Consider the following 27,553-nt stretch of genomic DNA (forward strand, 5'->3'; position numbering starts at 1 on the left):
TGATAGAGACATGAAATAGGCACTGTACAAATTTCTTATACACATAAAAGGTATCTACTTCCATATTTGGAGCCAAGTCATTTAACCGCCTTTGAATTCGAATCTAAGGGGCAAATTGATATGTATCAGAACGTCCCGAAGTTTTCACCATACACCATGTGGAAAATGAAAACGCAAGAGGATGGTGTAGAAAAAACTCTGCAAAGTAGACATCATTCTGCTCTATAGTAGATATCCATATTTCCGCCAAATTGTGAATACCCTGTATATACCATTCCTTGGACTCCGAGTCGAAAAACATTTGCACTTCACTCTACATATCATCCTCATTGGCGATTGTTTTACGACGAAGGAAGTTCCTCATTGCACGAAACAAGTAGTAATCTGAAGGTGCTAAATCAGAACTGTACGCCGGATATAGCAACAGTTCAATACCTTAAAGTCACTGAATTAGTTTTTCTTGGGTTACAAAAGACCTATGGTAACAAGCATTGCCCTGCTGCACTAACAGATGTTTGTACTTGATTAAATGTGGATATTTTTGTGATATAGCTTGAGATATTTTCGTTCCAGTTGCCTACAGTACAGCTCAGCGTTCACAGCATGACAATGAGGAACAAGTTCACAGTACACAAAATCTTCGAAATTCCACCGTACACTAAGCATCACTTTGTGTTGAAACAGCCCCTGTTTCACCAGGGGTGCTGTGTCGTGGAAAGGTTCTACCATTAATTACTGGAATCTGGAGTCAGATAGTAAACCCAATTTTCATCTGACGTCACGATTCGTTTAATGAAAGCTGATCCATGGAATTGTTCAACAGTTTAAGACGTTCCTAAATTGGAGAGGGTCCTCAGAAATTGATGAATACATAGTTCTACCTCTGAAGTCTCGGAGTGTGAGAAAGATGAATGCAAACCAAGGACATCGACTGGAAAGCCTCAATGGCAGAAGAGAATTCAACTTAGTGCAACAGCATAATCATTCATCAAGCCTGACACTACACCCATCAGAGAAATACGAAAATTTCCCTGTCACATCCATGCTGTAGAGAGATGTGTCAAACATGTGACAGAGGCCTCGAATAAAGTATGTGGACATGAAACTAGAGATGGCTATATCCCATAAGCACTGAAGTCTAGATTAGTCATGCCTCATTTCTCAAAAAAATCAGATTTTAAATGTGTGTACATATAAAAAAAAAAAAAAGAAGTAAATATATAGTCAAAAATTCTACTGTATGAATTTTTTTTTCGTAAAATGTAAATACTTGTAAACATAATGTAAATAGCATACCCAAGAATTGGATAGTCGGTTGGGTAGGGTGTGGGTGGAACTCAACGTGCAACCACCTTCACGTAATGAATTCTGGGTCGTTTTGTTTTAGAAAAAAAAAATAGCAAAGAGTTGCACAGTGAAAATTACCAAAAGAATTTAAAATTTCAGCTTTTTCTCAGACCTTGCGCGAACGGAAAATGAAATAATATTGAGCACAATTTAACTTATTTAAGTTCTTTAAACCTTAAAAAGAATTAAAAATGTAGAGCATCTTTATGTTAAAAGTTCTAAGTAATTTTAAAAATTTACAAATAAAGTGCAAGTTTTGTAATTTTCAAAAACTTTAAGTACGATGTGCGAACAGAAGATGTTAACCGATTTTAACTTTTTTATGAAGGTGTTTTTATTATTATAATAGGCAACTTTTTTACACCAGAGCATTTCCAAAAAAAACGAAATTTTTTTCAACATATTCTAATGTTTACGCTGCTGAAAGAGGCGCTAAATCCAAACCAAGCCGAAAATAACCAAAGTAGCAGTGTCAATGTACACCACGTGAAGGAGTTCGATTTGTCATAGTGTACACAACGAAAAAGGTGAAGTCTGAATTTTTGCGTTTCCCCCCCTACATTTCATTCATACTTTTGTAGTACGAATGAATATTTGCAAATAGAAAATATTTAAGTATTTAGTAGATTTGTCGGGCAGAAAGTAATTTAGTTTCATTTTAGCACTGTATTTCAGAGACAGATTAGTATTTTACATCCTGAGCATTATACTAACCCGCTAGTCTCAACAGCACTGTGGGTAGTATATCATGCAAGGATGATATCCATAATTACTTCTATGGTAATACATAGGAACCTAATATTGATTGTTCGTATCTTGGGATCAACTGGATGGTTCACGTCCATCAACGAACTCGATTCCTACCTTTTGACCCTCTACATCTTGGCCAATATTCATGGTCATCCATCAAGTACTTCTTGAGATTTTTGATTGTCCATATCTTGGGATCAAATGGATGGATCGCCTCCATCAACGAACTCGAATCCTAACTTTTGACAAACTATATCCTGGCCAATCTTCATGGTCATCCATCAAGTAGTTCTTGAGATTTTTGATCGTCCAAATCTTGGGATCAAATGGATGGATCGCCTCCATCAACGAACTCGAATCCTAACTTTTGACAAACTATATCCTGGCCAATCTTCATGGTCATCCATCAAGTAGTTCTTGAGATTTTTGATTGTCCATATCTTGGGATCAACTGGATGGATCGCCACCATCAACGAACTCGATTCCTAACTTTTGATCCTCTACATCCTGGCCAATATTCAAGGTCACCCATGAAGTAGTTCTTGAGATTTTTGATTGTCCATATCTTGGGATCAAATGGATGGATCTCCTCCATCAACGAACTCGAATCCTAACTTTTGACAAACTATATCCTGGCCAATCTTCATGGTCATCCATCAAGTAGTTCTTGAGATTTTTGATTGTCCATATCTTTGGATCAAATGGATGGATCGCCTCCATCAACGAACTCGATTCCTAACTTTTGATCCTCTACATCCTGGCCAATATTCTTGGTCATCCATCAAGTAGTTCTTGAGATTTTTGATTGTCCATATCTTGGGATCAACTGGATGGATCGCCACCATCAACGAACTCGATTCCTAACTTTTGATCCTCTACATCCTGGCCAATATTCTTGGTCATCCATCAAGTAGTTCTTGAGATTTTTGATTGTCCATATCTTGGGATCAACTGGATGGATCGCCACCATCAACGAACTCGATTCCTAACTTTTGATCCTCTACATCCTGGCCAATATTCAAGGTCACCCATGAAGTAGTTCTTGAGATTTTTGATTGTCCATATCTTGGGATCAAATGGATGGATCTCCTCCATCAACGAACTCGAATCCTAACTTTTGACAAACTATATCCTGGCCAATCTTCATGGTCATCCATCAAGTAGTTCTTGAGATTTTTGATTGTCCATATCTTTGGATCAAATGGATGGATCGCCTCCATCAACGAACTCGATTCCTAACTTTTGATCCTCTACATCCTGGCCAATATTCTTGGTCATCCATCAAGTAGTTCTTGAGATTTTTGATTGTCCATATCTTGGGATCAACTGGATGGATCGCCACCATCAACGAACTCGATTCCTAACTTTTGATCCTCTACATCCTGGCCAATATTCATGGTCACCCATGAAGTAGTTCTTGAGATTTTTGATTGTCCATATCTTGGGATCAAATGGATGGATCGCCTCCATCAACGAACTCGAATCCTAACTTTTGACAAACTATATCCTGGCCAATCTTCATGGTCATCCATCAAGTAGTTCTTGAGATTTTTGATTGTCCATATCTTGGGATCAAATGGAAGGATCGCCTCCATCAACGAACTCGAATCCTAACTTTTGACAAACTATATCCTGGCCAATCTTCATGGTCATCCATCAAGTAGTTCTTGAGATTTTTGATTGTCCATATCTTGGGATCAACTGGATGGATCGCCACCATCAACGAACTCGATTCCTAACTTTTGATCCTCTACATCCTGGCCAATATTCATGGTCACCCATGAAGTAGTTCTTGAGATTTTTGATTGTCCATATCTTGGGATCAACTGGATGGATCGCCACCATCAACGAACTCGATTCCTAACTTTTGATCCTCTACATCCTGGCCAATCTTCATGGTCATCCATCAAGTAGTTCTTGAGATTTTTGATTGTCCATATCTTTGGATCAAATGGATGGATCGCCTCCATCAACGAACTCGATTCCTAACTTTTGATCCTCTACATCCTGGCCAATATTCTTGGTCATCCATCAAGTAGTTCTTGAGATTTTTGATTGTCCATATCTTGGGATCAACTGGATGGATCGCCACCATCAACGAACTCGATTCCTAACTTTTGATCCTCTACATCCTGGCCAATATTCATGGTCACCCATGAAGTAGTTCTTGAGATTTTTGATTGTCCATATCTTGGGATCAAATGGATGGATCGCCTCCATCAACGAACTCGAATCCTAACTTTTGACAAACTATATCCTGGCCAATCTTCATGGTCATCCATCAAGTAGTTCTTGAGATTTTTGATTGTCCATATCTTGGGATCAACTGGATGGATCGCCTCCATCAACGAACTCGAATCCTAACTTTTGACAAACTATATCCTGGCCAATCTTCATGGTCATCCATCAAGTAGTTCTTGAGATTTTTGATTGTCCATATCTTTGGATCAAATGGATGGATCGCCTCCATCAACGAACTCGATTCCTAACTTTTGATCCTCTACATCCTGGCCAATATTCTTGGTCATCCATCAAGTAGTTCTTGAGATTTTTGATTGTCCATATCTTGGGATCAACTGGATGGATCGCCACCATCAACGAACTCGATTCCTAACTTTTGATCCTCTACATCCTGGCCAATATTCAAGGTCACCCATGAAGTAGTTCTTGAGATTTTTGATTGTCCATATCTTGGGATCAAATGGATGGATCTCCTCCATCAACGAACTCGAATCCTAACTTTTGACAAACTATATCCTGGCCAATCTTCATGGTCATCCATCAAGTAGTTCTTGAGATTTTTGATTGTCCATATCTTTGGATCAAATGGATGGATCGCCTCCATCAACGAACTCGATTCCTAACTTTTGATCCTCTACATCCTGGCCAATATTCTTGGTCATCCATCAAGTAGTTCTTGAGATTTTTGATTGTCCATATCTTGGGATCAACTGGATGGATCGCCACCATCAACGAACTCGATTCCTAACTTTTGATCCTCTACATCCTGGCCAATATTCATGGTCACCCATGAAGTAGTTCTTGAGATTTTTGATTGTCCATATCTTGGGATCAAATGGATGGATCGCCTCCATCAACGAACTCGAATCCTAACTTTTGACAAACTATATCCTGGCCAATCTTCATGGTCATCCATCAAGTAGTTCTTGAGATTTTTGATTGTCCATATCTTTGGATCAAATGGATGGATCGCCTCCATCAACGAACTCGATTCCTAACTTTTGATCCTCTACATCCTGGCCAATATTCTTGGTCATCCATCAAGTAGTTCTTGAGATTTTTGATTGTCCATATCTTGGGATCAACTGGATGGATCGCCACCATCAACGAACTCGATTCCTAACTTTTGATCCTCTACATCCTGGCCAATATTCATGGTCACCCATGAAGTAGTTCTTGAGATTTTTGATTGTCCATATCTTGGGATCAAATGGATGGATCGCCTCCATCAACGAACTCGAATCCTAACTTTTGACAAACTATATCCTGGCCAATCTTCATGGTCATCCATCAAGTAGTTCTTGAGATTTTTGATTGTCCATATCTTGGGATCAAATGGAAGGATCGCCTCCATCAACGAACTCGAATCCTAACTTTTGACAAACTATATCCTGGCCAATCTTCATGGTCATCCATCAAGTAGTTCTTGAGATTTTTGATTGTCCATATCTTGGGATCAACTGGATGGATCGCCACCATCAACGAACTCGATTCCTAACTTTTGATCCTCTACATCCTGGGCAATATTCATGGTCACCCATGAAGTAGTTCTTGAGATTTTTGATTGTCCATATCTTGGGATCAAATGGATGGATCGCCTCCATCAACGAACTCGATACCTAACTTTTGACTCTCTACATACTAGTCAATGATTATATTAATTAGTCAAATTTAAGATATTAATAAAAATTGGAAATTCTGCACCAATCCTTCTAGATAAAATCAAAGTTAAATTAATCTTTAAAAAAAAAACACAATAAACTATGTATCTAATTAACAAAAATAGTCCAGAAACTTCGAGAATCTTTTTTTAAAGTCGGCTAGCTTAAAAAAAAAACTTACAAAACGCCTAATTTTCTTCTACATAACATACTCAAGTTACGTGTTGTTTAAAAACAATTTCAACTAACTCCATATATATTTTTATTGTTAATAATATAAATTTATAAATACGACAGATGTTAATTTTCCTTTTAAATATCAATCTAGTGTCAAACTAACAATTCTAAGAGTAAAGTACTTTCTACTCCTAACACGCACTCCGGTACCGCAGAATGGGGATTCAGTTATACGTATTAATGCGTTACTTGTAAATTCATTTCTGCACCATCAGAAAAAAAGTTATATAAGTCTGACAACGAATTCCGTAGAAAGTTTTTTTTTTTTTTTTTAATATGTTTGTGAAGGGAGAGAGTTTAGGCATACTGATCTTCTATGTGTGATGCTTTTAACTGATATTTCATATCCAAAATCAAGCAAGCAACAAACTACGAGGGAGGGTACTGGAAAGAATCAATATCTGTCTTCACAAGTGGGATTCCTAGGGATTGGATGGTGGGAGGAGAGAGAGAGAATAAGCATTTTTGAATACGCAGGGTTTCAGGAAATTTAATAATACTTGTTTCTTTTTCTCTCTTTCAAGTGTGTAAGGGAATGAAACCTTTGAAATGAATGGCTTCTTTCTTCATACGACTGAGTATTTCTATCACTGTGCCTTTCTTAGTTTTCATTCGGAAAAGAAAGGACAAGAAAAGGCAAGAAGCCGATGTAAATTAGTGATCGCTCAACCTTGATTTGATTTTGTTTCGTGTTCTATTAAAAAATAATAATAATAATTAAATAAATAAAAGATAAACAACGGGGAATGGCGAGTTAGAATTCACATTTTCTTGTTTACATCATCTGTTTATCCAAAATCTAAAACAACCATAAAGCAGTTACCACCAATAACAAATGTGCATTTTAGAGAACTTATACATCTCTCTCTCTCTCTCTCTCTCAATATATATATATATATATATATATATATATATATATATATATATATATATATATATATATATATATATATATATATATATATATATATATATAATAATTTCTATGAAAGAAGTTCTGAATGAATGAGTGATCAACACCCAGGCCAAGCCGCTTAAGCTAGTCACTTTGAATTTGGAGAGTACATAAAATTTGTGACACAAGGAATCACTAATAAAGGAGTTTTGGAAATTAAGCGTAGAAGAGGTCAAATAGGAGTGGCAACTGCTGTAGGCTATTAAAATGTGCATATTTCGAAACATGTTAAGATTAGAAATATTTAATTCAGTATTTATACTTCCTATTTAAAATAATTAAAGGCGTGTTTTAGCGTTTTATGAGGGGAACGTAGTAACTTAGTGGTAGAGCGTACATATCTGATAGTATTTGGGTCAATCCCAGCTCGCGCCAAGTGAACTTTATGATCAAACAGCGTGTGTGGATTTTCTCGAGATTCTCTCGTTTCTTCCTACTTTCTTCATTCCACCATTTCATTAATCCTCATGTGCTCTTTAGCGTACATGGCATAATCGTGGGACGTAAACCTGAAAAATTTATTTTTTCAGTGCTCTTTAAAATTTCCCATAGAGAGGAAGAAAAAGAATGAAGTAGCAAATGTTATATTGAGATGGTCATAATCTCTTAAGCTTAGAGACACGTTAGGGAATGAAATTAGGTATTCAGACTTTTTCCTCAATACAAGTGGGTATCGTTCCACAACGTTTCCGGAATTTCCGCTTTTAACAAGAGAAGGGTAGGAAATTCCATTCCCCCCCCCTTCAATATATAAAAATTACTTCGAGGTTGTCGATCCCATCATTACGGGAGAACGAGTAAATCATTTGAAATGAGTTTTTGAACATAGTACTTGTGTCGACATGGGTTTTCATAATTTCACTTTTTGATTGAAATTCGTATTCCAAGAAGGAAAAAGGGTATTGCCTATTGCATTTTTGTTTGAAGTGTCTACGTGCACTAGGAATCGAGAAAAAAAGCCTGTCACGGGTTGTCTGATAGTAGCAATTCATTAGCAAATAATAGACGTAGATGCCAAACTGTACAAATTAACGAAAAGTGTTTTCCTGTAAAAGTTGTTTCTTTTTCAATAGTACTTCCAAAGAAATTGAAATGATACCACTTTCCATTTAGAATTTTGCATTTGACCCCCATGAAGGTATTCTACGCCACTGGATATGGAAGCATCATTGTTTGATTCCCCATATATGATTTGGTCTTTCAATTTTTTTGTTTGAAGAGTCTACGTGCACTACGAGCGAGAAAATGCCTGGCACGGGTGGTGTTTATACCCTCCATATGTTGCATGTGTGCAATCGTTGAAAATGGTATACGGACAAAATCTCGCGGCCGAAACATCGCCGCCCGAAATCTCGCCGTCCAAAACCTCGCGGGACAAAATCTCGCCGGGACAAAACCTCGCGTGGCCAAAACCTCGCCGCCCAAAACCTCGCGGGACAAAATCTCGCCGAGCTAAAACCTCGCCGCGAATGAAACTTTTCTTTAAAATTTACCCAATGTGTTTCCTAATATGCAATTCCACATTACAAATAATAATAATAATATTAAATAATAATAATAATAATAATAATAATAATATACAAAACATCGTGTGCGTGGGCTTTCTCGGGTTATTCCCGTTTCCTCCCACTTTCTTTATTCGATCATTTCCTTCATCCTGGTCATCTACGTCTCCTTTAACCTATAGGACATAATCAAGGGACGTCGTAAAAACTCATATATTGTTTCATATTTTCATAAATATTATTAGATTTTTGTTAAAATTTTAAGTTTTTGGATGTTCCAAAGTTCACGAAACTAACCTCGTTAGTTGTCATTACTTTTCTTATGCAGATTTTCTTTCCCTATAACCAGTTTAAAAACATCCTGTCGCCCTACCTTCACATTGAAATCCTCTAATACAGAAATAGAATTTTCATATGGTATCGCGGGACTTGGTCAAATACCCGTGATACTTCTGAAACAGCGTCTTTTATACCGTCATCCTTATCATCTGTTGGAACATTTACATTTTGGTCAGGCGAGGTTTTGGGTATGGCGATATTTTGGGGCGCGAGGTTTTGGCCCGGCGAGATTTTGGCCCGCGAGGTTTTGGGTGGCGAGGTTTTGGCCAGGCGAGGTTTTGGCCCCGCGAGTTATTGGCCCGCGAGGTTTTGGCCAGGCGGGGTTTTGGCCCGGCGAGATTTTGTCCCGCGAGGTTTTGACCAGGCGAGGTTTCGGCCCGGCGAGATTTTGGGCCGCGAGGTTTCGGGAGGCGAGGTTTTGGTCCGCGAGGTTTTGTACCCAAACCGTTGAAAATACCTCACTCCCGGAAAATATATTAGGTACTGTGTACTCGAAGTAGTTGGCCGGAAGTGAGAAATTCAGGTACGGACCCCTTTTTCTTCGTTAACACTAGTTGCAGGTACGTACGCAGGAGGTGGGTCCTGTGGGTCCGGACCCCCCTCCGGAATTTCGACTTCTGTGTAAATTTAACCTAATTTTAGGTGGAATTTTAATGTAAAATACCTTCATATTGAGTTTGGACTCCCGAAATAAAGCCCTCCGTACGCTACTGACTAGTTGATATAAAACGTGTGTGTGTGTGTTGCATGTGTACAATCATTCGAGATACCCCACCCCTTAGAAAACCATATAGGTACCGTATACCGGAAGTGGTTGACCGTGAGTGACAAGTTCCGGTACCGATCGCTTTCTTTCGTCAAAGCAAATTGATTGATATATATGCACGTGTGCAATCGCTGGAAATACCCGACCCCTAGAAACTGCATTATTCCGAATTACCCCCTAAGTAGTATTGGCTCCACTTGATCTCATTTTGGACTTTTGTGGTGGACAAACACCGTGCTCGTGGGTTTTCTCGGGGTTCTCCCGTTTCCTCCCACTTTCTTCATTCCACCATTTCACTCATCTCTCATTATCACCGTCTCCTTTAGTCTAACCGGCATAACCATAGGACGTAAAACTCAAAGATTTCATTTCATTTTCATTTTGGACTTTGACCCCGAGCTTTGTGACGTCATAGGTCAAAGGTCTATGCCCTTGGCCCAGGGTCAATGGCCTAAGAGTACCTAGGATCACCACCTCTACATTTTGGCAGGGTACCTTGGCCCACCGTCTAAATTTTGACACGGGGTACATAGGACCACCACCCTTATATTTTGGAAATTGCCCAATCTAAAAATTTGGTATGGTAGCCTAGGACCAGGGTATGTACCTCTATTAGTATTGGGGGTCCATCTCGTTCCCTTTCATGAGTAAAAAATTGCCAAAAATTCCGGAGGATTTGACCTAATTTATCCGCTCTGATGAGGTTTTATTACCCTATATAGTTATATGTGCGTATACAGGAGCCCATTCCCTATCATAAGACATGGGTACATTGATGCACCCCTTTAAAATTTTGGGAAGGGTACTTTGGCCCACACCTTACATTTTGGAAATTGCCAAATTTAAACATTTAGTATAATAGTATAGGATCCTAATATGTATCTCTATAAATTTGAATGGTCCACCTCGTTCCCTTTCATGTAAAAAATTGCCAAAATATAAACGTAAGCAATACGTTGTACCACGTGTTCGGTTTTTGACCCAATTTATTTCCTTTGATGAGGTTCTATTACTTTATATGGTTATATGGGTGTGTATAGGGGTCTATTCCCTATCATAAGAAGGCCCACCCCTTAAATTTTGGAAATTGTCCAATGTAAGCATTTGGTATACTAGTATATGACCTTAATATGTACCACTATAAATTTGGGTAGTCTACATTGTTCCTTTCATGGGTAAAAAATAGCCCAAAAATTCAAATTTCGGAGGTTTTTGACCTAATTTATCCCCTTGGATGAGGTCCTATTATCTTATATGGTTATATGGGCATATATATGGGTTCATTCTCTTACATAAGACATAGGTACATTGATGCACCCTTCTTAAAATTTCGGAGGAGTACCTTGGCCCACCCCTTAAATTTTGGAAATTGTCCAATTTAAACATTTGGTATAATAGTTTAGGACCTCAATATGTACCACTATAAATTTGGGCGGTCCACCTCTTTCACCTTTTATGGGTAAAAAATTACCAAAAAATCAAATTTCGGAGGTTATTGACCCCCTTTGATGGGGTTTTATTATCTTATATTTGAATATTGCCCAATTTAAACATTTAATATAGCACTATAGGATCCTAATGTGTATCACCATAAATTTGGATGATCCATTCGTTTCTTTTCATGGATAAAAAATTTACCAAAAATTTAAATTTCGGAGGTTATTTACCCAATTTATTCTCTTTAATGAGGGCTTTATTATTTTATATGAACATATGAATGTGTTCAGGGGTCTATTTTCTTTTATAAGGCATAAGTACATCGGTGCTTCCATCCTAAAATTTGGCAGAGGTACATTGGCCCACCCTTAAATTTTGGAAATTGTCCAATTTAAAAATTTGATATAATAGTATATGACTCTAATATGTATCACTAGTTATAAACTTCGGTGATCCATCTCGTTCCCTTTTACTGTTAAAAATATTGCCAAAAAATTAGTACGACCATGTGTTCGGTTATTGACCTAATTTATTCCCTTTGATAAAGTCTTATTACCTTATATGATTATATGGACGCATATAGAGGTCTATTTTCTTTCTTAAGATATAGGTACCGGTACATTGAAAAATTAGGAGGGGTACATTGGCTCACCCCTTAAAATTTGGAAATTGCCCAATTTGGTACATTAGTATAGAACCCTAATAAATATCATTATAAATATCGTTCCCTTTCATGGGTAAAACATTGTCAAAAATGTAAATTTCGGAAGTGATTGACCCTCTATGATAAGGATTTAACATCTTATATAAGTGTGTACAGGGGTCATTTCCTTTATAGTACATGTATACTTTGATGTTCTCTTTTTAAATTTTGTTGGGGTACGTAAGATCATTTCTTTAATTTGGGAATTACCAAATAAAATTCGGTAAACGTTCTCTAGGACCCATTGTAAATTTTGGTGTCTATTTTGTTCCCTCTTATGGCCAAAGATTTAAATTTGAAGGTTATTGACCTATTTTATCTTCTTTGATATGGCTTTATTATTAATGAGTACATGTTTATTACTTTTCATAACACATAGGTATATTTCTGCACCAATCCTAAGTTTTGAGAGGGGTATATTTGTTATTGTTAAATCAATAATTGGTAATTGTTCTTAGAATTGGGTGATCCAGTGTATCTCATTCTTCGGGTAAATCATTGTGAAATATTAGTGTGATCACGTGGTCAGTTATTGACCTATGATGTGATTTTATCATCTTATGGGAGTCCATGACATTGGTACATTGATACGTTCCTCTTAAACTTTGTAGGATCACTTTGCTTAAATTTAAGAATTGTCAAATGAAATTACGTAATTGGTCTTCATTATTCCCGCCTATGGGCCAAAATATAAACGTAAGTAATACGTTGTACCACGTGATTGATCTTGATGATGTAGTGTACAGGGGTTCATTTCCTTTTCAAAGTTCGTGGGAGGTATCAAATAATACGTTTCTAGACAACAGTTGGTTCTGCTAAGGTAAACAATTGACAGAAGTTATTGACCTAATTGAGAGCTAACTACAACATATAATTATATGGTTAATTTTAAGACTTAGGTATATCGAAAGAGGTAGGTAGGACCATTCTTTAAATTTGGGAATTGTGGTATTTATTAGGGTCCTACACTATTGTACCAAATTGGGCAATTTCCAAATTTTAAGGGGTGAGCTAATGTAGCCCTCCTAATTTTTCAATGTACTGGTACCTATATCTTAAGAAAGAAAATAGACCTCTGTGTACGTCCATATAATCATATAAGGAAATAAGACTATCAAAGGGAATAAATTAGGTAACCGAACACATGGTCGTACTAATTTTTTGGCAATTTTTTTTAACTGTAAAAGGGAACTAGATGGATCACCGAAGTTTGTAACTAGTGATACATATTAGAGTCATATACTATTATATCAAATTTTTAAATTGGACAATTTCCAAAATTTAAGGGTGGGCCAATGTACCTCTGCCAAATTTTAGGATGGAAGCACCGATGTATTTATGCCTTATAAAGAAAATAGACCCCTGAACACATTCATATGTTCATATAACATAATAAAGCCCTCATTAAAGAGAATAAATTGGGTCAATAACCTCCGAAATTTAAATTTTTGGCAAGTTTTTTATCCAAGAAAGAAAACGAATGGACCACCCAAATTTATGGTGATATACATTAGGGTCCTATAGTACTATATTAAATGTTTAAATTAGGCAATATCCAAATATAAGGTAATAAAACCTCATCAAAGGGGTCAATAACATCCGAAATTTGATTTTTTGGTAATTTTTTACCCATAAAAAGGGAACGAGGAGGACCGCCCAAATTTATAATGATAATATTGAGGTCCTATACTATTATACCAATTGTTTAAAATTTAAGGGGTGGGCCAAGGTACCCCTCTAAAATTTTAAGAATGGTGCATCAATGTACCTGTGTCTTTTGTAAGAGAATGAACCCCTATACATGCCCATATGACCATATAAGGTAATAGGATCTCGTCCAAGGGGATAAATTGTCAAAACCTCCGATTTTTTTTTTTTTTGGCTATTTATTACCCATGAAAGGAACAATGTGGACCACCCAAGTTTATAGTGGTACATATTATGGTCATATACTAGTATACCAAATGTTTAAATTTGGCAATTTCCAAAATTTAAGGGGTGTGCCTAGGTATCCCTCCCAAAATTTTGAAGGGGTGCATCAATGTACCCATGTCTTATGATAGGGAATGGACCCCTGTATACGTCTATATAACCATATAAGGTAATAAGACCTCATCAAAGGGGATAAACTGTGTCAAAAACCTCCGGAATATTTGGCAATTTTTTACCCATGAAAGGGAACGAGATGAACCCCCAATACTAATGGAGGTACATACCCTGGTCCTAGGCTACCATACCAAATTTTTAATTTGGCAATTTCCAAAATTTAAGGGTGGTGGTCCTATGTACCCCCTGCCAAAATTTAGGGGGTGGGCCAAGGTATTCCCGCCAAAATGTAGAGTGGGTGATCCTAGGTACCCCTAGGTAATTGACCCTGAGCCAAGGGCATTGACCTTTGACCTATGACGTCACAAAACTCGGGGTCAAAGTCCAAAGTGAGATCAAGTGGGACCAATACTACTCCCCTAATTTTAGAACTTTTCGTATTGATATTATTTGTTTTGGTAATCGCTGATTTGGTCAGCAGTCATTCTTTTACTCGGCCTTTATTTTAGCAGTGGATGTTTTATCCGTAAATTGTATCATGACGGGCATACAGAGTTCTTTTGAGGGAATAGAACCATAAACATATCAAAAAACTGGCTTTCCTAGGTTTCTTCTTAGGGAGTGAAGGGATGGTCGTTATCCAGCATTTCATGTAAGTACCGTATTTCAAATATGTAAAACAGTAATAAGTGAACAACAATACACACATCTTATCTTTACTTCAACTGATTAACAATTACAAGTTTCAATTGCGCAAGTGCAGTTAACAATTAAGTATTTCAATTGCATCTTTGTGATTGACAATTAACAATTACAGGTTTTAATCGCCTAATGACCAATTAACGTAAATTTAATTGCAAATTTTATGATTGAATTCAACGGCAATTGATATTAATTACAGAAGACAAATAGAAATAAATTGCAATTAATTTCCAGTGCAGTTACTTTCAATTGATTGATCAATTGCAATTGATTTTGATTGATTTTGCCCAACACTGTCAACAACAAAAAGAATATATTCATTCATGTTTGAAGCTCCGGATAGGTATCCTGTAAGGTTCTGGCATACTTCTTTCTCAAAATGTCTTTGCACTTTCCATTACTAATGTATATTCCTTGTGGCTAATTAATCTACAACATTTGATTAAATAAATAACTGAGTTTGTCATACCACTAAGCATTTCGATAAGTTCAAACCAAAAAGGCCAGTTATCGGGCAAAATCCATCAGGGTTCACGAATACGTAAGTCGTGCAAAACATCTTATTGCGCTTCTGTGCAATATATTTATAAGAAAAGCACTCGCGGATCTTCTAAAGGTCAATGTATATCATGAGACTGTAGATCCAAGTCTGCAATAAGATCCGCCAAAGGATCTTCAACTTTCCAAGGTTCATCTGGGAGATCGTTCAATGGATTAGCAGGGGCATTCTCGCCTGGAAGAGGGCTCCAGAAGTCCACTACATTATTTTGCTGGTTCGGGTGTGGGCCCATTTCCACCCGACGTAGCTTTCTTCTTCTTTTTCTTCTGCGGCGCCGTCCGGAAGGGCGGAAGCGGATGTTGCACTGTGAGACCAGGAATGGTGGTGGTGTTAAGCTGCTAGCGTTGGCGGCTGCTGTGCGCCAGTCGAATTGTAAGGCGATACATAAAAGACTAATACGTTCAATAAAAAATTGCTTGTCCACTGGGGAGAACTGAGAGATAAATGGATAGGCAATAGAAATGTGTCGTATTTCAGTGGCGTCCTGTTTACCAAGGTTAGGGTCATTCATACGGGAGTGGAGATATTGAACCGCAGCGTCCACATCAAAGGTTGCTCCTCGGTAGGTTTGTTGATGTAGCTCAAGAAGTTCCTGCTGCGGCTGGTCCATGGTTTGCAGCTGGGCCGTGATGGCTTGAAGAGCTTGCACCATGGGCATCCTCGAGTCCACTGGTTCCTGGGGAGGTCTGCTGCCGGTATCTTCTCCATTGGGCTGAAAAGTCCCTGAAGATCCATCAGGCATATTAGGAATCTTGACGAAATGATGTGAAAAAGGTTGGAAGTACTTCTTCGGTGTAAATAATGAGGAGGTAAACCGAACATTCTTTCGTTTCAAAGCGTCGCTAACACTGGAAACTGGTAACACTGGTGTGGCACTAGTACTATCCAACACAGCACTGGCACTGGTGTAAGACGATGTGGTTGGACAAGAGGGCTCCACAGTTCGTGGAGAACCACTAAGTTGCTGAGTAGAATCAGCACACAAATGTCCAAATGATGATCCAGGCGAAGCATAAAGTTGCGAAGAACTTTGCGAAAGTGGTGGTTCAGCTGGAGGCGGCACTCGTAACGCGTCGTGCGGAGCGATATAATGAACAGGACAGTCGCCATAGATATGACAATCGCAGCAAGTACACTCCGAAGACATAATAGTGATGAGTTGCGGACCGTTAAGAGAATAAAACTGGATTGCCGTTGAAGACTTGAATGGGGTTCAACGTAACAACCAGGCGGGATGCACAAATAATCAATCGAGATTCCCACGCGGGCTGCACTAGTTCCACCGATTACCTTCTCTCAACTCGAACTGGCCTGCTTCTCTCTGGTTTCCAGGTTTTGTAGATCTGACATCCAGCTGGTGGCTCGAGGTCATTTCAATATTTCATCACGTGTTATGCTATCAATAGATCTGCAAGCATATAACGCGATACAGAACTCATGACTCAAATGAATTGTTGGGAGTTTTCAATCTGGCAGTAAAACTCTATCCGGACTACTAAATGCAATCCGGATGTGTAGAAATCTGTATAATTGTTACATGAAATAAAAATGTCCGTTTTTATTTTATATAAAGATAGGTCTAATATATTTTGGAACAATAACGCAGGAAATAAACTAGGTCGGTTTTGAGCAGATAAAGCTGGAGGAGAGCGGCTTCTGCATTCCTATCATTGTTTTATTTCCTGTTTATATTTCAAAGCACTACTGAATAGCCTTCCTGCTTTATTTGTATTTCCGTCCCAACTTATAGTGCTTCGAAAAGGACTTTATAAATTTGTAAATTCATAATAATTTATTCAGTAGTCTACACTTCGTCGACGCGGGAGACCTGAATTCGATTTCCGGCGGGAGCTCATACTATTCGGACCTCACATTAAGATGTATGTCCATGTCTCATATAGCTTCGGTGTTGAATAGGGTGGCAAATCCGAAATCAACAAATTTATGCAGACTACTTACACAGTTGTTTTTGGTGTCCTTTTACGGCAAAATAGATCAAGTTTTGATTCGTGTAGTGCATTACTTGAACAGCACTACCGCAAGCGTTAGCGACACTTGTAACAAAGATGGTCTCTGTCCTTGTGTCTAATGTCGTCGTACAGCAAGTGAGGCAAAGCTTTGTTAACAGCCTAACAAAATCAGCCCAACGTGTGTCTAGCGAGCTGGGCATTCCACGTGCATTTCAAACTGTAGAAGAAGATATACCTGACACAGGGGTAAAAGTGAGGGGGTACTCAAGGGTCGCCATCCTTCTGCTTTCAGAAAATATCCGTGGCGTCCTCCACTTTCTAAAAAAATTACAATGGACAAAGATAGGCGTGAGGGACTGTGTAACGTCATGCGTCCCCTTACCTTTTCAGATCCACTTTTACCCCTGACCTGGGATGCTACGGTTTTGATAGGAAATCGACTTCAGATGAAATGATTGGAAATTAACAAGCCAGTCACATTGAACCTAACTAACTATAATGTAAAAATAACTTGATCTATTTTGCTACAAAATGACATCAAATCCAGCTCTGTAATAACCTGAATAAATTTATAAGAATTTACAAAGTTTTGAAGTCCTTTTTGATGCATCCTGTATAATTCTCAGAATTCACTTCACTGCAATCAGGAATGGTCGTTCATTCACTCCATTCAACAGTCATTATCTCTGTCTTTTTAGTGTATATTTTCATATCGTATTCTTCAGTTTGTGTTGAAATTCCTAACGTCGTTACAAGTGTCGCTAACGCTTGCGATAGTGCTGTTCAAGTAATGCACTACACGAATCAAAACTTGATCTATTTTTGCCGTAAAAGGACACCAAAAACAACTGTGTAAGTAGTCTGCATAAATTTGTTGATTTTGGATTTGCCACCCTATTCAACACCGAAGCTATATGAGACATGGACATACATCTTAATGTGGGGTCCGAATAGTATGAACTCCCGCCGGGAATCGAATTCAGGTCTCCCGCGTCGACGAAGTGTAGACTACTGAATAAATTATTATGAATTTAAAAATTTATAAAGTCCTTTTCGAAGCACTATAAGTTGGGATGGAAATACAAATAAAGCAGGAAGGCTATTCAGTAGTGCTTTGAAATATAAACAGGAAATAAAACAATGATAGGAATGCAGAAGCCGCTCTCCTCCAGCTTTATCTGCTCAAAACCGACCTAGTTTATTTCCTGCGTTATTGTTAACCACGCAGCGTTACTGTTTATTTCCTGCGTTATTGGTGAGGTTTTCATATGTTGCCACTTTATTATTTATTGTGTCTACTTTCAGTCACTGGCCACAGCAAACAATGCATATATATATATATATATATATATATATATATATATATATATATATATATATATATATATATATATATATATAGCAGGGGTGCCCACAAGGGGGGGCTATGACGCAAACTGCGTCATTGAAATATTGTGGGGGGTTAAAAATCCATATAAATATGTTTGATGGAGGGGGGTAAAATTAATCGAAAAGAAGATTTTTTTCATGGAAGAACACCTACGGATAGACAATGGGGGGTGCGTCATGGACATAAGGGGGGGTGGGCACCACTGTATATAGTGCTTGTCAAAAGTTCTGGAACGGCTAAATATCTCAGAATGTGTTTTTCTGAAAATATGAAAGTAAAAAGTTGTAGGACGTCAACGGAACTATCAGAAGCCCGTGCCAGTCAAAATGTGTGGGCCCCACGGGACTCGACTATGATTTTTCAAATGAGAGTCAACATTTAAAAAAAAAAAAAAAAAAAAATTCCAAATTCGGTATCTACGGAAAAAAACTAAATCAGAATATGTAGATACTGCTCAAAGCTGTAGGATATGATTTCGAGACCGTACAGGGCCGGAAAAAGTAGTCTATCGGCATGAGAAGTGTGAAAAGTTCCAGAAAGGCTAAATATTTCTGTTAGAATGCGGTTTGTCTGGAAACTCGCAAAATAAACGTTACAGCAAATAAACAGAACTATCGCATAGCAAGGCCAGCCAAAATGTGCGCGGCCATGTGAGAATCTCACGGGGCCCAACTTTTAGTTTTTCAAATGAGAGCCTAATCTTAATATTCCAAATTTGATATCTACTGAAAAAACTAAATCAGAAATTGTATTTAACAACTCATTCTGCAGTTGTTAGACATACAAGCATTTTGCGACGTAGAATTCATTTTTGACAACTCCAGTGGCCAATGTCTCATATTCACCTTGTGCAGTACATGTGGAGCCCTACGTATAAGTACATGCTGTATTATAATACTTTCCTAGTATCGGAATTTGCAATGAATACTCGGAGCTAGCATTTACTAAAGCAAGCTTGGGCTTCGTAGGAGCCCTAAATACTGTTAAAAATTTATACACATTGCTACGAACTCTCACGTCAGTGAAGTTTCGCTTTCATGTTGTTTCATTCACATGAAGGAACATCGCACAGATTTGTCGTATGAATTCAGTTGTCAGTATTATGCATGTACAGAGTGCGAAAACTGTTTCTTATCGTAGCCGTCAATTCGATTCTGATCTAATATTTTCTGCCGCCATCGTGAGTGATCACTCCTTATTTTAACAGAAATTGGAAATATTAACAGTGAATTTCCATCTATAGATGACAAATGCAAATGTGAGTTAAGTCGTGGGTTTAATGTAGTTTATGTTCTTGGAGTTCAGACAACGCACTTCAGACCTTTAATACTGTTTGGATCTGAAATTCTCTGTTTGGAAATGTAGAGTCGATAGAACACTGGACTTATAACTTATCGACTCGAGTTTAGATCTAACTCAAAGTTGTCGTATTCTTTTCTCTTTCCCCCAGTACTCCTGAAAACTAAATGGTGGCTGTATTTTATTAGCCAAGTTACGGGAAAACACCAGAAAGCTATGGTTGCTTTGCGTTTTACAGGCAAGTTTTAGAAGATTTTTAAGAGTGGTGTCCTGTACCAACCATGCAGTATCTGCTTTCGTGGCTTACGAATTACTTGCTAGTACGTTTCGTAGGATTCCATTTAGCAGATTCAGGGTCCAAGAACTTATCATTAACCCACTTTTGAGTTCGCTGGGATACATTGTCCGAAATCCAACAGAGCTGAGCAGGGCAGTATGTTCACATATTTCCGTGCAGAGCAATTTCCAGTGATAAGTGTAGGATACCACTTGCAAAATCAAATTAGGGCCCCATGAAGCCATACTAGCCATTTTGGTTGGCCCGCCCGCCGGATACTTTTCTTGATATTTTGCAACTTTTGTATCTCACGTTTTCAGAAAAACACATTCTAAGAGATATGTAGCCGTTCCGCAACTTTTCACACTTCTCACGCTGATTCTCTTTCCGGTCCTGTGTGACCTCGCAATCATATCCTGATTCATATTCTGATTTAGTTTGTTCCTTAGATACTGAATTTGGAATTTTAAAAAATGGTGGCTCTTATTAGAAAACCCCTATATATATATATATATATATATATATATATATATATATATATATATATATAAAGTCGCCGAGGTTTTCTGGTACGTTTTCGAACAAAAAAATCTTTATTGAAAATCGATCTTAATCAAGTACATATTGACCATTATTATCTATGACCTTTTGCCATGTTTTCGGGTAGCTTCATAATTCAATCGCTGTAGAACTTCTGTGGTTTATCGTCGAAAAACTTGGCCAAGTAATTTTGAACGGCGCTTGTCGGCCATTTATTTTTAACCATTAAGAGATTTTACCATTAAGAGACCAAAACAAATGGTAGTTAGACGGTGCATTTTTTATTCTATTTGAAGCGACTCATTACAGAATGTCAAACGCAAGTCATGGTCAAAGGCTGGTGACCCTTCACAAACGACTTCAAGGCCTGGATTGTCGACAAACAAGGTTATGTTGAGTGTTTGGTGGGATTGGAAGGGAATTGTCCATTATGATTTGCTGCAACGTGACGAAATCAATTAGGTCCTGTACTGTGCACAACTCGACCATTTGAACGAAGCAATCCAGAAAAAGCGACCAGAATTGGCTAACAGAGAGGGAGTTGTGTTCTATCATGACAATGCGCGGCCACAGAAATGTTTGACTCGGAACAAATTGTTAGAACTTGATTGGGAAGTTTTGATGCATCCACCATATAGTCCGGACCTTGCACCGTCTGACTACATTTATTCCGTCTCTGCAAAACTCTCTTGATGGTTAAAAAAAATGACCGACTAAAGCGCCGCTGAAAATAACTTGGCCAAGTTTTTCGACGATAAACCACAGAAGTTCTACAGCGATGGAATTATGAAGCTACCTGAAAAATGGCAAAAGCTCATAGATAAACAGCTGAAATTATAAGAACTTCGGAGTTTGGGCTCCTTCCTTGACGGTCTTCTGCATACGTAATATAAGACTTTTATAACACATATTTATGTAGTTTTGTAAAATATTAGTTATCCTTATATTGTGCTCTTAGTAAACAAGTGTGTGTCTGTGTGTGTGTGTTTTGTGTTTATATATATATATATATATATATATATATATATATATATATATATATATATATATATATATATATATGTGTGTGTGGGTGTGGGTGTGGGTGTGTGTGTGTAATGTGAATCAATGTATATTATTATTATTATTATTATTATTATTATTATTATTATTATTATTATTATTATTATTGCATCAAATAGTTTTCAACCTTTCGTTAGTAGTTAGGTGTGAGAAAGTGTCTTACGGCCCTAACCTCGCTGCTGTAGAAAAAAAAGCAATAAATAAATATATCCCATTGGCCTCAGCCTCAGTTGTGTTTGAGAAGATCGTTTAAAAACAAAACAAAGAAAACCCTCACACCGAAAGTAAACTACCTCTAGTACATTTTTGAGTTGAGTTCCAGTTTAACGTCCCGTTCAGCAGCGAGGCTATATGGGACGTGGACCTACTGATTAACGTGGAATCCGAACCACACGAGCTCCCGCCCAGAATCGAACCGGGTCTTCCACGCCAAATGCGCGTACGCTAACTGCTTAGCCACAAAGAAGCTCCCTTGGAGATTGTTTGAAGGGCATATGAACTATACCATATTGTCAGGTTATTAATGAAATATTTATGAACAAAATCGCGAGTTATTTTTTTGAGAAAATCGTCCAAAAAGAGCTCACCACGATGAGTATAACTATTCCTTCCGGATTTTTTTTCAAGAAAATTGATTCTATAGGGTTGTTAATGAAATATTGATGTATGAAATATAAACAAAATCGTTATAGTAGTTTCCGAAAAAAAAAAAATCACTAATTTTGATTTTGTCCCCCTGTAAAGTACTTTTTTTTTTTTCAGAGTAGGAAAAGTATCCGTCCAATTACTCTACGGAATCTTATGGAAAAGTTAAGTTTAAAATTTTAGTTTCATTTCCTTGAAGGTGGAAAGTGGAGATAAAGTGAACATATTTACATCGGGATGAACAGACGGACGGACGGGCGGACAGACATCCAAAAATACATTTTTCGGTAGGTAGGGGACATAGAACATGTAAATCTATTGAAATCTGAATTCGATTTTTCCACTTTCACCATACTTTGCTCTTTTCTATCATTGCTCAAAATTATTATTATTATTATTATTTAAAAAACAATAGGCAAATGAGAACTAAATTCAATGCATTAATAAGTCTTTATACTTCGTCAAACAAGTCTGGTATGTGATCATTCATAATTTTCTTGTTTGTCCTCCCATCTCAAACTCTCTGTATAACCGGTGAGATAGCAATTTTCACTTCGAAACTACTGAATGGAGCCTAAGGATCACAAAAAGTCAGTCCATTAAAAAGAACAAAAAGAAAAGAAAGAAAGAAAGAATACACCCAGTAGTGTGACTGGATCTTCCTCAACGTAGGTTACTACCACGTGCATAATTGGAAAAAACGCTCAACAATTTACCGTAAAATACGTAACCTTCTTCGAAACCTGGCGGTCAATAATAATTAAGAGCAATCTACAAAGAGAGAAAATAAAATAAGGCTAGCGTGTGTTGACTCTGCTTATTTTCTATTGGTCTTTTCGTAATGACGTCATGCCCATCATAAACAAACCTTAAGGGTATCCATATGTTTCTTCACATTTAAAACTGCAACGTTGTGCGGTAAAGACAATGCTTGTGCTACGAGAATTAGTTTGGTGTTCGTATTTACTGCACATGAAAGTTAACACATAAATTTGCGGCTGTGGAAAAGCAAAGAAGGCTCTATATTCAACCGTAAGTTTTATATATTCATTTCTTTTCATCACCAGTTTCGACTTAACATCTGTTCCGGTTTTAATGTTTCACGTACAATTTGATTGTGGCGGCTTCGGAATGTAGGCTTATTTCACTTCCTACTCCAAAATTTTAAATTATGTATGTAAAGTAATAACAACAATCAATTCAGAGTTATTTTTCTGGAAGTACAACTGCGTGTAAAACAACGTTGAAAAACATAGTAAAATCCTATCACTGGACTTGTGCGGCTTGAACCTCGGTCTTTCGCTTGCCGGGAGGATCCTTTTACACATACTATTAAATTATGCGTCACTGCTAGGAGAATACCTAATCAGGATAATAGTGCCGATTTTGGCTAGGGGCGCCACTGTTGCTTACCTCAGTTAATGGGCGCTTGCGGAGGGGCAAAGGAGTGGAGAGTCCCACTGCTACATTACATTCCACAATATGACAAAGTTGCAGTTTATATGTTACGTAGCGTGATACGACGAAATTAAAATACCATTAATTTTACAGTAATTATGTGGTATCTTCAAATAGATCAAAGATAATCAAAATGTGGAACAAGATCGCCCTAGACAATATTATTTCAAATGAGATACCGTTATCACTACTCACTTATCTGCTTTCGATTTCCAGCAATTTAGAAACTCGGCATTTATTTTCGCGTTTCTAAATAGCTGCAATCGGAAAGCTACTATATAGGTGCCTCGTGATAACGGTATCTCATACAAAATAATATTGTCTAGGGCGATCTTGTTCCACATTTTGATTATCTTTGATCTATATGAAGATATCACATAATTACTGAATATTAGCGGTATTTTAATTTCGCAGTGATTAGACCTCTTAATAAAGAACGCCATAAATTATATAGGTTGTTATTGAATGTAGGAATGGAATCACTATTCCTGACATACTGATGACATTGTGGATAGCAATATATTATGCATGGAAACTACCAATATGCAAGAACAACATAGCACAATCGACAGTTCAGTGAGCTATCATGCATTAACCAGATTGTATGACAAGTGAGTTTCGTTTCACATTGTGAAACTACGGTAGACTTCCAAATAATTTGAACTTGAAACAGAACATCTATAACCACTGGTCGCAATAAACTGATAAGATCAAAGATAGAACATGTTTCTCGGATGCTGAATCCATATCAAAAAGTCACTACGTGCTATCCTTTCCTGTATTTGTTCTATGGTGATAAATGATGAAACCGGAAATCGATAATTTGAACCACTTCCCCTTTGAATAGAGGATTAACGGGGAGATTAAACCTATTTTTGGAACGCTGGAATCAATTGCAGAAAACCATATCTCGGTATCTCCTACCGTTTTTGTTCCGTAGAAATCAGTATGGAAACCGGAAGTAATATCAAATTTTTACCTCTTTCGGTTTTGGTAGTGTGTTTGAGATATCATGGTATGTTGCCTTTAGACGCTAAATCGCTTGTAAAATAAATAAATAAATAAATAAAAATAGAAACCTCTTCTCGCTATGGACGAAAATCATTATTGAAACCGGAAATAGTAAATTTTAACCTAGGCCGGTTTTGATTAAGTGTTGCAGGCTGTGATGAAATGCTCTTTCGAAACACTGAATCGATTACATAAAACCGCTTTTCGCTATCTAATACCTTTTTGAGGAGCACGGTCGCTCAGTGGTAGACTGCCAATCTGGTGCTTGGGGTCCCTGGTTCGATCCCCGGACAGATGAGTTTGTGATGGGCATCATCGTGTTCGTGGGTTTTCTCGGGGTACTCCTGTTTCCTCACACTTTCTCACCCCACCAATTCCTCCATGATCATTGATTTGCTTTAATCGTGGGACGTTAAACTGAAAGATTTCATTTCTAATATAATTTTTGTTCTATGACGATAAATGTTGAAACCGAAGATCAATACTTTGAACCACTTCTGCTTTGAGTAAAGGGTTAACGGAGGAGATGGAATCTATTCCTGGGGCGCTCAATCGATATCGGAAACCCGCATCTCAATACAGGGACGGATCCAGGACCGACTTCTGGGGGGGGGGCGGTGGGTTGTCATACTGCTACTTTTAAGGGTTCCAAACTTTTTGATGGGTTTTATTTATATAAATAAAATAAGAAAGTTTCCTCTTCTGGGGGGGGCGATTGCCCTCCCCCCTGTCTCAATATCTCTTACCTTTTTTTGCTCTGAAATCTGTCGACAGATAGACGAACGGACAAAGCCGTTTTACAAGACTTCCGACACATATGTATAACATGATTTGGAAGTCTGAAAACTGACTCTAAAGTTCATTCAACGAACCTTCTGATCCTGATGTAAACATTGCAGAATTGTATTACTCCGCCAGTCATCGGATGATTGGCTATCGGTCAGCGCGTCTTTCGAGAAGCACGTGCTTGTACCCTGTCAATGTTTTACTTATTCCCCGCATGTGGCCATATTGTTAACTGTGATTCGCGCTAAAGTTGGGTCAAAACCACTTTCAATGCGTGCGTATTCTCTTTTATTGCATTAATTCAATTTAGTTCTTAGATAAAGTGTTGTTTCTGTGGTCTAATTCTAAGAAATTCTGGTAATGAGCCTTATAAGCAAGGACTATTTTCTTGTGCCGCATGGATGTTCTAAGGCTTTCTAACCAATAAAATCAAACAATCACCACGTGTATTTGTTTACATGAGGTACTGAACGTTCCTTGAATAAACTTTAGTGGAGGTTCACCTTTACACAACAAAGATCATTATCCATCTCTCGAAGTATCAGCTTTTCTTATTAGGATCATACTAATGGGCCTTTAAAAGATTGTAATGTTAATGCACACGTTACACCATTAGATAACTCTTGAATGAAAGCGAATTTTTGAATTCTATTTTTTGAAATAGTAGATAGAGCGATTATCCCTAAATCAATTCGTTAACATCTTCACGGGTGACGGCAGGTCCGTATCCAGGGGGTCTAGGGAGCGCTCCCTAAATGTTTGCTCGCCGCACTAAAATTTTCATGGTAGGCTTGCAAAAGAGCTATAATGTGGTGATGAAATATAATATTGTTAGATCGGGCCCCCCCTAACTTCAGCCAGGCCCCCCTACACTTTTGGGCTGGCTACCGGCCTGGGTAACCGTTACTTAACCCCCATATCCCATTTTTTACTATTGAAACAAAGATGATAATTCAATATAACTAAAAGTTACACATCACGGTGTTAGATGGCAACAAACATTCTACAGCATTTTGAAATCTACTTCTAGAAACAGAAATAAATGTGCGTTTCCGCTGATCCTCGTTACAGTATTTAGCAGAAATTATTTTCCATCTTTTTTTGCCGAAATCTTTGAACGTGCGTACCGGTAATTAATGATCTAGGTTTTTCTGAAAAAGAGATGTGAAGTAAGAAAGCAGCAGTCTTCTGTGAGGTAATTTTGCGTAATCTATGCATTCAGCAGCTATGCATAGCATTAAGTCCAGGCACGTTTCGTATCTTACACAAATAATAAATCCCGTCCATCGTAACATTGGTGTTGCATAAGGATGCAAAGCAACAGTCGACGTAGGGGGAGGAGAGGAAGAGAAGTGTTCAAAACATTCCAGTGGGGAAGATTTTTCAACATCCATAATTACTAAACTATGTAAGATTAGGGATAACATTTATAACATTTAACTACTAGTTCACCTATTAATTAGGTCTACATGTCAAATATATGTTAATCATCCTTATCTATGAATTGCTGTAATTAGTTTGCAAGTTCCTGGCAATAGTATTATTTTATTTTTTTCTCCAGTAAGCTTTTAGTGAGAGGGAATTCACCTTTCATCCCCACGAATTTCATACCATGGGCCATTGTTTTGTTTTGAAATAATTAAATTGAAAAAATGCAGTTTTTAAGTTGTATTTAAATCGTCATAATAGTTTTAAAATTGCTTGCACACTAGTGACATCTAATAGCATCAAGCATCCAAAGGATAACACGGCTAGCGACATCTGTTAGTGTTATTGTTCATTATTAGGGATTAGCGACATATTGCCGTTTATTAAATAGGATTCCAATATTTTCAAATATTAGTAAGCAGCAGGGGCGGATCCAGGG

At 37.7% G+C, this 27,553-nt stretch overlaps 1 protein-coding gene across 3 annotated transcripts in view; it reads left to right on the forward strand.

Moving 5' to 3' along the window:
* Positions 1-27,553, forward strand: part of LOC145695085 (arylalkylamine N-acetyltransferase 1-like) — a 252,867-nt gene that overhangs the window by 201,278 nt on the left and 24,036 nt on the right. The window contains exon 1 of one of the 3 annotated variants that reach the window (XM_081771968.1): positions 23,314-23,463. The exons of the other annotated variants lie outside the window; for them this stretch is intronic. The gene's annotated coding sequence lies outside the window, so the exon portion shown is untranslated. Of the gene's footprint in view, positions 1-23,313; positions 23,464-27,553 lie in introns of those variants that run through there. 3 annotated transcript variants of the gene reach the window in all.

This window comes from Thermobia domestica, chromosome 9 (assembly GCF_964235325.1).
Source record: "Thermobia domestica chromosome 9, izTheDome1.hap1.1, whole genome shotgun sequence".
Taxonomy (NCBI): Eukaryota; Metazoa; Arthropoda; class Insecta; order Zygentoma; family Lepismatidae; genus Thermobia; species Thermobia domestica.